Source organism: Thamnophis elegans, chromosome 1 (genome assembly GCF_009769535.1).
Source record: "Thamnophis elegans isolate rThaEle1 chromosome 1, rThaEle1.pri, whole genome shotgun sequence".
Classification (NCBI taxonomy): domain Eukaryota; kingdom Metazoa; phylum Chordata; class Lepidosauria; order Squamata; family Colubridae; genus Thamnophis; species Thamnophis elegans.
In genome coordinates this window covers 56,273,194-56,286,445 of record NC_045541.1, presented here as the reverse complement: position 1 = coordinate 56,286,445, position 13,252 = coordinate 56,273,194, and positions in this window count along the sequence as shown.

The following is a 13,252-nucleotide window of genomic DNA, read 5'->3' as shown; positions in this document are numbered from 1 at the left end:
CTGCCGAGGACCTCAAACCATGTGGTCCTATTCACCATTAAACCATCTTTTCAAATAGCCTCCATGTTTTCAGTGTCTTCCTCCCCACTTGGAACTGAACCAGTGGTGACTTTAATTCTTCAATCTTTTTGTTTGCTTCCAAGAGCAGGTCAAATATAGCAATAACTGTTTGTGCTGTCAGGAGGCAATTCTTGGCAACCAAATCCAAGTCTCCTTCAAAATTGCTCATGGTATTATCCTTGTTCTCCCCTATAATGGAGCCTCATTTTCCAGAGAAATACAGTCATCCTCCTCCCACTCTAGTAAGGAGCAGGTTTACTTACTGAGGTTATGCGGGAAGGAAGAGCAAAAAAAAAAGAAGATTTACTTATAGTGTGCATTATCTAAAATAAGTCCTTTATGTTTGATTATCTGGGTAACATTGCTGCCATGTTGTGTTTAGGGTTTCCTCCCGACTGTATTTCCAATTTATGCCTTCTTTTAAAATTTCTTTTTAAAACCCTTTTTGCTTTTACTGTTAGCTTTTGTTTCTGCATGCTTGAGTGGTTTAAAAGATTTTAAAACATACTCCCACTTCATCAGCAAATGCTTGAAGCTGATACGTTCTAGAATTCGTAGTCTAAAACGTAATCTTATCTAAGCCTAAATCCAGTGGTGAAATTCAATTTTTTTGCTAAATTCAATTTTTTTGTGGTTCTGTAGGCGTGGCTTGGTGGGCGTGGCAGGGGAAGGATACTGCAAAATCCCCATTCCCACCCCACTCTAGGGCCAGCCAGAGGTAGTATTTGCCGGTTCTCCGAGCTACTCAAAATTTCCGCTACCGGTTCTCCAGAACCTGTCAGAACCTGCTGAATTTCACCCCTGCCTAAATCTAAAAACCTAAAATTACTACTCATAGTAAAAGAAAACTAACTTTACTAGTCTATAGATAATATTAGATAAAAATGAACAATTTTACAACCATATAAAAATAGCTATAATAGGAAGATAAGGAGCTCACTAAAAGGGCTGTTGCATGGCAGCCATCTTGCCCTTAACCTCTACCCACCCACCCAAAAAAGGGGGAGAAAGAATGGAATGGAGCATTTTCAATTTTATGCTAGAGTATTTCCCAGAGCAGCATTATCTTGTCCCCCCCTCTCTGATATTCACACTGTTATTCCTTGTATGAATATTAATAATATTCATGCTGGATTCCTGTGTATCCAGAATGGCACCATTCTGGAGAAGGGGGTGGGCATAGAAAAATATTTAGGAAAAAAGTATTTCAGGAGGGGGTAAAGATTGAGATGATGTTAGTAGTTACTGAGTGCTAATTTAAAAAGAATACCAAGGAAAATATTTTAGCTGCAGCTTTGAGCAGTAGCACTAAGACCGCAATGTTTCCAGTGAGCCCTGCTTGTTTCATGAGATTTCCGTATTCTACCTTGTAATATTTATCTAAGAAGAGAAAAAGGAAATGAAAAAAGGAAACGAGCATTTTAGGATACAAAAACTCCCCTTTTTCTTTTTTAAAAATATATTTGTACTAGAATTGTAAGGTACAATGAAAGTATAAAAGGTGGCAAGAAAAATAAGAGGCAAAATAAGAGAAAAAGTGAAAAAAAAAGAAGACATAGGATTTTGATTTCTATACTTCTATCAATTGCCACCTAACTCCTTCCCCTCTTGCTTTAATCCTTGTTGCCCACCCCAAAATCCATAAATCATCAGTTCAGTCTTTTCTTCTTTTAGCAAAAAGTCCATATAAGTCTTCCAGTCTTTGAAAAAGTCTCTTGTCGGTTTTTGTGACTCATAAGGTCTTGTGAAATCATGTGAGTAGAGCATAGATTCCCCCCACCCCCACCACCCCTGATTTGCTTTATCATCTTCAACAAAAATACTTGCTGAAAAATGTTACATTATGTTCACTAGGAATTCTTAAATAGTTTTCCAAAAAGGAACATGGTGAGGAAGGCATGTCTATGTGCTCATTACACACACGCGCGCACACACACACACACACACACACACACAGACCTTTGGTTCAAATCAGTTGTGTATCTGATAATCTTTGTAAATGCCAACCTATTGTGAAGTTTCCGAATCCTGATTACACAACCTCAGAGATGCTGCAACAATTGTTAAGCATGGGAGCCAGTCAAGCAAGGACAACTTACAAGGGTTTCCACTGTAATGATGCGTGCATATTTTGTTCTATGCCAAAAAAAAAAAAAGGAATGACAATTACTTCTTACAAAAAGTTGATAACATCTTTCCCTCTCTCTCTTTATTTTACAACTTACATTATATTTATTTCCTTCTGTACTTAATCCTCAATTTATGTACAATTGGCACCAGAACTTGCATCATAAGTCGTTGCAGTCAGAAGCTGAGTCAGATCTGATTTTTTCATAATTGTTACAGCAGCCATTAAGAGAATCAGGCAGACGTAAAGCAAATCCAGCTTCCTCAATGGGCTTTTTTTTTTTTTGCTGGAAATTGGCAAAGTGCAAATTGTGATCAGATGACCACTGGATGCTGCAGGATGCAACATCACAGAATGATGGCCAGAGGTGTGATTGGTAAGAAGACAAAGTTATGCACAGACCCTGCTTTTTAAGCTGCAGCTATGAGTCTAGGAAAATCCCCAAATTGGCTACTAGCTCTGAGGAGGGAGGTGCAAACCCACTTATAGCTCAAAAAACCACAAGCATTGGCTTTCAGGGGCCCCAAAACCCAGACTTGGTCTTCTCACGGTTGAGTTGGTGCATATTTTCCCCTCTTCTAACCCTCATGGCTTCCAGCACAGAAAGGCATCACTTGGTGGGCCCAGGCAGGGGTGGATTTGATTGAAATCAATTGTCAGCCTCTGCTTTGCTGTTGCTTCGGCTGCCATGAAACGGGGAGGGAGGGCATGGTATTTGGGAGGAGTTACTCATTGTGCTGGAGGAAGGTTCTGGAGTTCACCGGTTGATCGGACTACGCATGCGTGGGAGTTTCCCGCCAGGACTAACAGCACCGACATTCCATCTTCGTGATGCCTTTTGAAGTTATCTCGCACCTGACACTTGGGAGAATTATGATTGGACTGTAACTGTGATGCCAAGGGGTGGGGAATGGGCTATTCTATATATCAATCGCTTTCGCGCCTAAATATTCAGATTTTGCTTCGCTATGCCTTTAATCATTTTTAATTAAAGTACACTTGATTTCCACACATGGAGTCTCGTGGTCTTTCTTTCCTAATTATTTAATGGAGAGGTGCTGACTGTAAGCAAAATCTCACTAACACCCCACCAGGAGAATACAACCTTCCGTGAGAGGTGTACTTGAAAGGAGAAACGGAGACAATGTCTTTGCACGCAAGCGATGAGGACATTGAAAAGGAAACTACTGATCCATCATTACCTGAGAAAATGGCTCAGTTGGAAATAGCGGGCCCTGCGATCCCCCACCCCCGTTGGTCCTTGTCTGTGGGACAAAAGGAGGACAGCGCAAACTGGGATGCTGGAGTTACAGAAGAAAACATCAGGAGAGGCCGCTTGAAATGGGAGCCGAACGAAGGCCCCGAGAAAGAGTTCAGCCGGAGGACTTGGAACAAAGGTACTCTATGCAAAGATTCGGGGAGGGTGAAGAGGCCGAGGGGGAATGGGAGCGAGCTAACCCAGAGACAGCTTCACCCCCCCCCCAGCCAGGGGGGCTGCCAGAGCAGGGGGGCCCCCCAGAAGACGCAGAATGGCTAAAGTCCCTCCCTTAACTGTGAAGTATGACGGCAATCCCAAAAAACTGGGCCTCTTCATTATGCAAGTTTATAACTTTATGGAAATTTATGGGCCCGATTTAGAATCGGATGACATGAAAGTACGTATGGTGTTACTTGCTTTGGAGGAAGAGGCTGCCGACTGGATGATGGGTCTGCACCAAAGCAATTCCCCCCTCCTGAGGAATTTTGACGCTTTTATGACTGCTTTCAAGAGACGATTTGATGACCCCCTAACTGAGAAATGGGGGAAACTGAAATTTATGACCCTCACACAGGGAGATAGGCCGGTGAGTCAGTACATTCAAGAGTTTCAACACCTCTGTACTTATATGAGAGGATGGTCTGCAGAAGCGCTTTTGGATAAATTTGCATTGGGCTTGAATGAGGACATTTATCAACAATGTGTTAATCGCCACCTTCCTAAGCGCGTTACAGCTTGGTATGAAAATGCAGCAGATATTGAGCTTGATTTAATTAGACTCCAATGTGCAAAAGAGGAGAGAGAGAAAGAGAGAGAAAGAGCAGCAAGATCTCCCCCCCCCCAACTCAAAAGCCCCCTTTCCGAGTCAGGAGCGAGGGGAAGGGAGGCCCCACAGGCAAAGTCAAGCCATTCACATGTTTTTGTTGCGGGAGGGGAGGCCACCCTGCTCCGGAGTGCCGCGCTAAACTTCCCGCGACCACCCCACCCCCTGCCAAGAGGGAAGGGAGATCAAGCAAGGCCCCGGACAAAAAGAAAAAGGAAGCTGCTTTCGCTGCGGATGCCACCCCCCCGCGTTTCAGACAGGACATGGAGGGAGAAGCTGACGCCACTACCAGCTCCTCTGATGACTCCGATGACGACGCCTCGCCTCGCTGGGTGAGTTCAAACAAAGGCCCCATGCTGATCCCAATAGAGTTAAGAGTTCCGCCCGATGGGGTGTCAGAACAGCTTCCCGCCCTCCTTGACTCAGGCTGTTCCCGCTGTATGATCAACCCTGCTATGGTGGAGAAACTAGGCCTCAAGTTAAAAACTTTGAAAACCCCTATTGTCTTTTGCCAGATAGATGGGTCCATAGCAGGGGGTGGCCCGGCCCATTTCTATACTGAACCTCTAGAGATGAAAATGGGCTCCCACACCAAATTAATCTCTTTTATTGTGGCTCCTGGAATGGACAGGCCCCTCATTTTAGGCCTCCCTTGGCTTCGAAAATGGAACCCTCGCATAAATTGGAGGGAGGGATGGTTGCGCATTTGCACAAGCACGCCTCCTGAGGGGAAGGGCGTTTCCCCAGAGCCTGTTAGCTGCAGTTCTGCTTTGGCCACCAGAGGGCAGGAGAGGATTGAAGGAGAGGAAAAGATTCCAAAAGTGTATTGGGACCTGAGAGGAGTTTTTAGTGAGGAATCTTCCGATAAACTTCCGCCCCACAGGCCTACTGATTGCTCCATCGACATTTTGCCCGGTGTCAAGCTTCCAAAGCCCCAAATATATTCCATGTCCCCTAGGGAGATGGAGGAAATGAGAAAATTCATTGATAAAAATTTAGAACGGGGTTTCATCGAGCCAGCACGGCCAAAAGTAGCTGCCCCTGTATTATTCAGAGAGAAGAAAGATGGCTCCCTGACGCTATGTGTTAATTTCAAGAATCTGAATGGGATCTCGGCCCAAAACCTCTACCCATTGCCGTTAATGAAGGACATGTTAGCCCAATTGGGGAAGGGCCGCATTTTCACTAAACTGGACCTCAGAGAAGCGTACTATAGAGTCCGCATAAAGGAGGGGGATGAGTGGAAGACTGCTTTCAACTGCCCCCTCGGCTGCTTCCAGTTCCAGGTGATGCCTTTTGGCCTGCAGGGGGCGCCTGCAGTTTTCATGCAATTAATTAATGAGATCTTGCATGACCACCTTTACAAAGGCGTTATCGTATATTTGGACGATATCCTTATCTATACTCAGACTTACGACGAACACGTCGCTTTGGTCCGCACTGTCTTGAAAAAACTCAGGGCCGCTGAACTGTATGCCAAGCTGTCCAAGTGTGAATTTCACCAGGCGAAGATTGACTACCTAGGGTATCGTATCGCCCCCGCTGGCATTGAGATAGACCCTGGAAAAGTGAAGGCAGTCACTGAGTGGGAGGCACCCCGGACACGCAGGCAATTGCAAAAGTTTTTGGGTTTTGCTAATTTCTACCGTCAGTTCATTCCTTCTTTTGCCAAAATTGCGCTTCCTATCACTAAACCTAAGCCTAGCAAACCACTGGATTGGACCATGGAGTGTCAAGCTGCTTTCGAGAAGTTGAAGCGCCTCTTTGCTGCGGAACCGGTTCTGAAGCATCCCAACATGGACAAGCCTTTCGTCGTCCAAGCCAATGCCAGTGACGTCGCTGTTGGGGCCGTCTTGCTACAAGCCAACGACCAAGGTAATTTGCAACCTTGCGCTTACACCTCCCGCAAGCTCACAGACACTGAAAGACGTTGGGCCGTTTGGGAAAAGGAAGCATTTGCAGTGCGATGGGCCCTGGCCACGTGGCGCCACTTTCTAGAGGGCGCTAAACACCCTTTTGAGGTGTGGACTGACCACAAAAATTTGGAGGCTTTGAGGACCCCACGCCGCCTATCCCATAAGCAGATGCGCTGGGCCCAACATTTCAACCGTTTCAACTTCACACTCAAGTACATCCCTGGGGGGAAGAATTTCATGGCTGATGCTTTGTCCAGACTCCCTCAATACAACTGCTCTAAACTGAGTATTGTTCAGCCTGTCGTTCCCACATCCAGCCTTGCGGCTCCGGTGGTCACTCGCCAGCAGGCACGCTCGACAATGGAGGTGTCTCAAGATTTTCTTTCTGACCTCAGACGCGCCCTTCCCCAAGATGACTGGTTCCAGCAGCATCAGGATGAGTGCACAATGAGGGACGATTTACCGTGGATCGGAGCCAAGCTTTACGTCCCAGCCTCTCTTCGTCTCGTCGTCCTCCAACGAGCTCACGATTCTAAGTTGGTGGGTCACTTTGGCTTCGTAAAAACATTGCACCTGGTGAAGAGACAATTTTGGTGGCCCTCTTTGAAAAAGGACATTGAACTTTATGTTGCCAGTTGTCCGGTCTGTGCAGCCACTAAATGGCCACCTGGAAAGCCACAAGGCCTACTTCAATCTGTGGCCCGCCCTGTCGGCCCTTGGAAGGAAATTTCAATGGACTTCATTGTCGAACTTCCTGAGAGCCAGGGGCACAGCGTCATTTGGGTGGTTACGGACTTATTTTCAAAACAAGTTCATTTTGTTCCGTGCCACAAGATTCCTTCTGCTAAGGCACTGGCTAAACTCTTCATTTCCCACATTTACCGTTTGCATGGGGTGCCTGATCACATTATTTCCGATAGGGGTGTCCAGTTCACTTCGGCTTTCTGGAAGGAATTTCTTAAACGCATTGGCTCCTCCCAGGGCCTAAGCTCCGCCCACCATCCTCAAACTAATGGGGCTTGTGAGAGGACTAATTCTGTTTTAGAACAATATTTACGTTGTTTCATCAATTATCAGCAAGATGATTGGGTGGACTTGCTACCGCACGCTGAGGTGGCCTACAATAATTCTGTCCATAGCAGCACTGGTTTCACTCCTTTTCGTGTTGTTTTTGGTCAAGATTTTGTTCCTATTCCTGAGCTGCCTCGTGACCAACCGCAAGTTTCTTCCGTCGCTGAGTGGAGCGAACGTCTGAGCCATGTTTGGCCTTTGACTCTTGCTACTTTGGATGCTGCGCATCGTGCTCATAAGAAACAAGCTGATAAGAGGCGTGCGCAGCCTTATCAGTACAGGGAGGGTGACCTGGTTTATTTGTCCACAAAATTCCTTCAAACTATGCAAAAGTCGAAGAAATTGGGGCCTAAGTATGTTGGTCCATTTCCCATCATCAAACTCATCAATCCTGTTTCCGTTCGCTTGCAGCTGCCCAAGCATCTCAACCGTGTTCATCCCGTGTTCCACATTAACCTCATTAAGCCTGTTCGTGTTTCTACTTTATGTCCGCCTGTCGACCCTCCACCTGCCCCCCTTTTGGTTGACGGTGAACGTCACTTTGAAGTTCGTGAGATACTGGACTCTCAACGGCGACGTAATCGGATCCAGTACTTAGTGGCTTGGAAGCATTTTCCTCCCTCTCATACGGAATGGGTTGACAAATCCCATGTTTGTGCCCCCTGGTTACTTCGACAGTTTTATTCTGCTTATCCTGACAAGCCTTGGTTTCCCCCCCCCCCTTCTCTCTTCTGTGTTTTGTTGTTCGTCTGTTTGTTTGTGTTTTCTCGTTTTCCAGGCCTGACCGCCTTTTTCCGGGGGACGGCCAGATGTCAGCCTCTGCTTTGCTGTTGCTTCGGCTGCCATGAAACGGGGAGGGAGGGCATGGTATTTGGGAGGGGTTACTCATTGTGCTGGAGGAAGGTTCTGGAGTTCACCGGTTGATCGGACTACGCATGCGTGGGAGTTTCCCGCCAGGACTAACGGCACCAACATTCCATCTTCGTGATGCCTTTTGAAGTTATCTCGCACCTGACACTTGGGAGAATTATGATTGGACTGTAACTGTGATGCCAAGGGGTGGTGAATGGGGTATTCTATATATCAATCGCTTTCGCGCCTAAATATTCAGATTTCGCTTCGCTATGCCTTTAATCATTTTTAATTAGTAAAAGTACACTTGATTTCCACACATGGAGTCTCGTGATCTTTCTTTCCTAATTATTTAATGGAGAGGTGCTGACATCAATTCAATTTAAATCATGATTTAAAATCACTAGTAAAAAGTCTTGATTTAAATCAACTCGATTTAAATCATAATTTTTAAAGAACAATTGTCATCTCTGCTGTGAAATTGTGTGAATGCATCGATGCAGTGCACGTTATCTCAGCCTGCAAAGTTTGGATTCATTGAATGAGTTTACCAAAAAAATGTAAATATTGCAGAACATACAGCTTCATGCTGCATAACTAAGCTCCATTTCATGCTGAATAAACTAAATTATTAATGTAAATAGAAAACTATCTGTAGATAGATTTTTCCCCAAAAGTATTCTATTCAAATAAATTTGATTTTTAAAAATCCAATTTAAATTTTTAAAAATCCAATTTAAATTTTTAAAAATCCAATTTAAAATTTTAAAAATCTGATTTTTTATTTTAAAAAAATCATCAATTTTTATCCACCCTGGGCCCAGGACAAAGAGTTATTCAACCTAATGATACATAACTCCATGCTGACAGATGACCTGTCCTAAAGGGTTGATGTAGATGTTAAGGGACCTCAGGATGGATCTTTTGACCCCCACCAACACTGACAGGAAATGAACTAGATAATCTGTATCCTCCATTATCTTTTTAAACTCTAGCTCAACTATCTTTTTTTAGAAGAGAAGGTTGGAGACTGGATAAAATTCTGCTACTGTAACAGAATAGTATATTCCTTTGTAAATCTCATAGGGATAGCAACACATTGCCACTTTCCAGAAGCCTCCTACAGTGGTAATTACCTGATGTCTAAGGGGCAACTAAAAACAGAGCCATGACAGAAACACACTGCTTCCCGGATCCTCTTCCCTTCATAGAAATTCAAAGACTAAGAAAAGATTTCTATTCGTATTAGCATTTCTGTTGCTGAAGGGAGAAGGTATCCTAATCTTGTCAAACTGCATTAATTTGCTTCAGAAAATGTAATCATTGCTCACTCCTTTCATGATTGTAATTCAGTGACATCCATCTTTTCAAGAACTGTATATAAATTATCTATGCATTCGGTGTTTTTCTGAACAAGAAGGAGTAGGGACTGACTTTTGCTTTCTTGAATTCTTCCACAGTTGCATTTTGCTTTCTTGCATTCTTCCACTGTTGCATGCCAAAGCTTTAGATTTGTTTGGGGTTTTTTTCCCCTTCAATAAGCGGGGAGTAGAATGTTTAGCCTGCAGAAAAGATGACTAAGAACACAAGAATAAAAGCTGTGCCTTGCTAGATCAGATCCAGTGGTGGGATTCAGCCAGGTCGCACCTATTCGGGAGAACCAGTTGTTAACTTTCTAAGCAGTTCAGAGAACTGGTTGTTGGAAGAAAGGAAACATTCTGGTATTGTTTCTAGACTAATTTTTATTGCTTACAGAAACTGCCTTTCCGGTTAACCCTTATTACATTCTAACAGCTAAGATGAAGCGCCCATCGACGTGAGTGATGTTGAGTTGGCCATGCCCACCCAGTCACATGACCACTGAGCCCTGCCTACCCAGCTGGTCATTAGGGCAGAGAACCAGTTGTTAAATTATTTGAATCCCACCACTGATCAGATCCCTGGCCCATCTAATTCAGCAGTCTGTCTTACAGTGGCCAATGAACTGCACAAGGAAACCCATTAGGTTCCCAGCAGATAGCGTTCAGAACAATCTCACTGCCATCAAGACTGGTAGTCATTAACCCCCTTGTTGCCCATGAATTCATCTAACCCTTTATTGAAATCCATAGAGCTGGTAGCCAGCAACTCATCTTGTAGCAAATTCCAAAATTTAATTGTGTATATATTTGTCTGTTCTGATTCTTCCAAGATTCAATTTAATTGGAAGATAGCTGAACAACTTCTTCTTGCCCATTTTATCCACATTATGAATACTTTTGTGTTCTGACCCCACTCCGTACAGTGAGTCACACTGACACAACATTACTGCTGGACAATTTATTCACAGTAAATTAACACACCAACAAGACTTTGGCAGCAACCCAGACTTCCACAGATAAGAAATACACACAAGAGCTTCTCCAGCTTTAGTATAATAGTTGAGTCCTGCAAAAAGCCTCCTCCCAAAGTCTCTTCTTATTTACTCTCTTGGGAGGAGCCTAATCACAACCACCTGGCCCCAATTATCTTCTATACCATAGTTTCTGTTGGCGCTTATCTGCCCATCTTTGCCTGGCATCCGGGACCAACATCCTTAGCTTCTCCCCACTGCTCCAGGGCCTGATATCAGGGACCAACTCCCTTTGGCTTTCACCACTGCTCCATGCCTCAGGCGCCTCCTGGTGGCCAACCAGCCTCTCTGGTCCCTGCTCGGAGTCTGAACCCTGTCCAGGGTCCTCCAGATCTTCCACAGCTGACTCATAGGGTCCCTCGCTATCAGAGTCTGTTTGCAGCTCCAATGGCTCCTGCTGGGCCACAACACTTTTGTATATCTTAGTTATCTTCCCTCTCATTCTCTCTTTTCTTTCAGATATCATAATAGTCTTCAAATATTTGAAGGCTTATCACACAGGAGACAATTCTTTATTGTCCCAGTGGGCAGGACCAAAAGCAATGGATTAAACTAAAGAAAGGAGGGTCAGGATAGAAGATAGTCGACAGATCGGTATGTATGAACATTGACAATAATGCACTGATTATAAAGAAGTCAGCTAACTTAGTGAAGAACAAGACTTGCCTGGTTAACACTTGTCACTTATTTCTTGGATAACATGGACTGTAGGAATGCTGTAGGCATATATATATTGATTTCAGCAAAACATTTGATAATATAGTCCCTGACATTTTGATTATTGAATAATTTATATATGGGCTGGAATACATGACAAATAGATGCATAGTTGCCTTGAAAATCATATTCAATAGTTTTATCAATAGTTCCTCAACAGACTTAAGGACGCATGGATTATGGTGCTATAAGGTTCATTCCTTATATTTTTTGGGACGAACAGGTGCAAGAAACGTTTATCAAATTTGCAAATGATACCAAATTGGAAAAAATAATTAATATCCTTGAAGACAAAACATAAAATTCAAATTTAACTTAGGAGTTTAGAAAAAAAAAGATCTGCAAATAATGGATTGAAGCTTAATAGAACTAGATGGAGTCCATTCCCTAGAATCATAAAGTTGCAAGAAGCTTTTTTGACCTATGGCCAGCCTCTGAAATTTTACAGAGGAAAATGCAGAAGTTTTCTCTTAGGGAACAGAAATCAAAAGCAAATAGATAGGATGGGGGTGAGGCTGCTTTGGAATAGCTGTTCATTCCAAATGGAAAGTAAATCAGCACTGTGATGTGGTCTTCAAAAAAAGATAAAAGCAATTTTAGATGGTGTTAACAGAATATACTTTCCAATTGCTGGAAATAATTCTTTTATTTTTATTCTGTTTTGTTCAGAGCCCATTTTGAGTACTATGTCCAGCTCTGAGCACCATGCTTTTTAAGAATAATTCAGAGGAATTGGAAAGTTCAGAAAAAATAGCAACAAGGATGACTGGAGGACTAGAAAGAAAATCCTTTGCACAGTAGGGAATTTTACTCTTGAGAAAAGACTGAGTGGTTCTTCAAATTCCCCTAAAGAAAGGCATATAGAAAGTGAAACTTACCTTCTCTCATTCCAAGGTGCAAGTCATGGAATTTGGGTTTAATTTGTGGAAGGCAGATTCTAATTGATCGTTAGAGAAAAAATAATAATAGTGAGAGCAGTCCTACAGTTGAACCATTATTCCAAAAGTTGGCATGATGTGCTCCTTCAACTTGATGTATTCAGCAGCTGGTCAGACAACCATGTCTTTGGAATGCTTTAATTTGGAGTCCTTCCCTGAATAAAGGTTGGATTTAGGCTTAAACTGACTTTTCAGTACTGTATTTCCATCAAGTACTAAAGGTGTCCTTGATATATTTCTGTAAAGGATTATTTGGCATGGGGTAAAACTCAGTCGTCTCCTTGCTTTTTTGAACACAATATGCAGTCATGCAGATACGTAGCAAAGGAGACATTTGTGAGGTCCAAGCCTTTACATGCATACAGGTGGTCTTCATCAGACGACCTATTGCGGAAACCTGGCATCCCAGCCTCCCCACCCCTCTGAAGCAACCCTACCATGCTGCCTCTCTGCTCAGCAGCTGAAAATCCTGCTTGGATTTCAAGCACTCTCTTGTCTCTTGGGGCTGGCTGAAAGCTCCCTGCTAAAGGATTTCAACTTTGTGCCTACTCGCATGGAGCTGAAATCCTTTGGCTTGGACAGAGCTACAGTTCTTTGTACCTGCTTGTATGAAGCTGAAATCCCTTCAGCAGGAAGCTCTGTACCAAAGGATTTTAGCTCCGTGCCTGCTGATTGCAGCTCCTCTTTTTTTATCTCACTCTTACAGGTCCAGATTACATTACACAGCAGTACAGTACTACTGGAAGCGCTGTTTCTGAATCTTTGTGACTGAAATATCAAATAGCAGAACAAAGATAATAAGAGTTTATGGGTGAACCAAGATAAAAAGGTCAGGCTTTTCTGAGAGTGTGCAGAAAGGGGGAATTCTTCATTTTATATAGATTGCCAAATATTAAATAAGAATTTGCAAATGAAATCAGGACAAATATCAAGGGAAATTGCTAATTCACCAATATATGGCTTTTAATATTTTAATTTTTATTGAAAAAAATGGCCTTTTTTCAGTCTGGTTCTCTTAAAAAATAAGCAAGATGGTGGATTGAATTAGTTCTCTGAATCGTTTGGACTTGTTTCAATTGTACTCTTTTTCTAAGGAA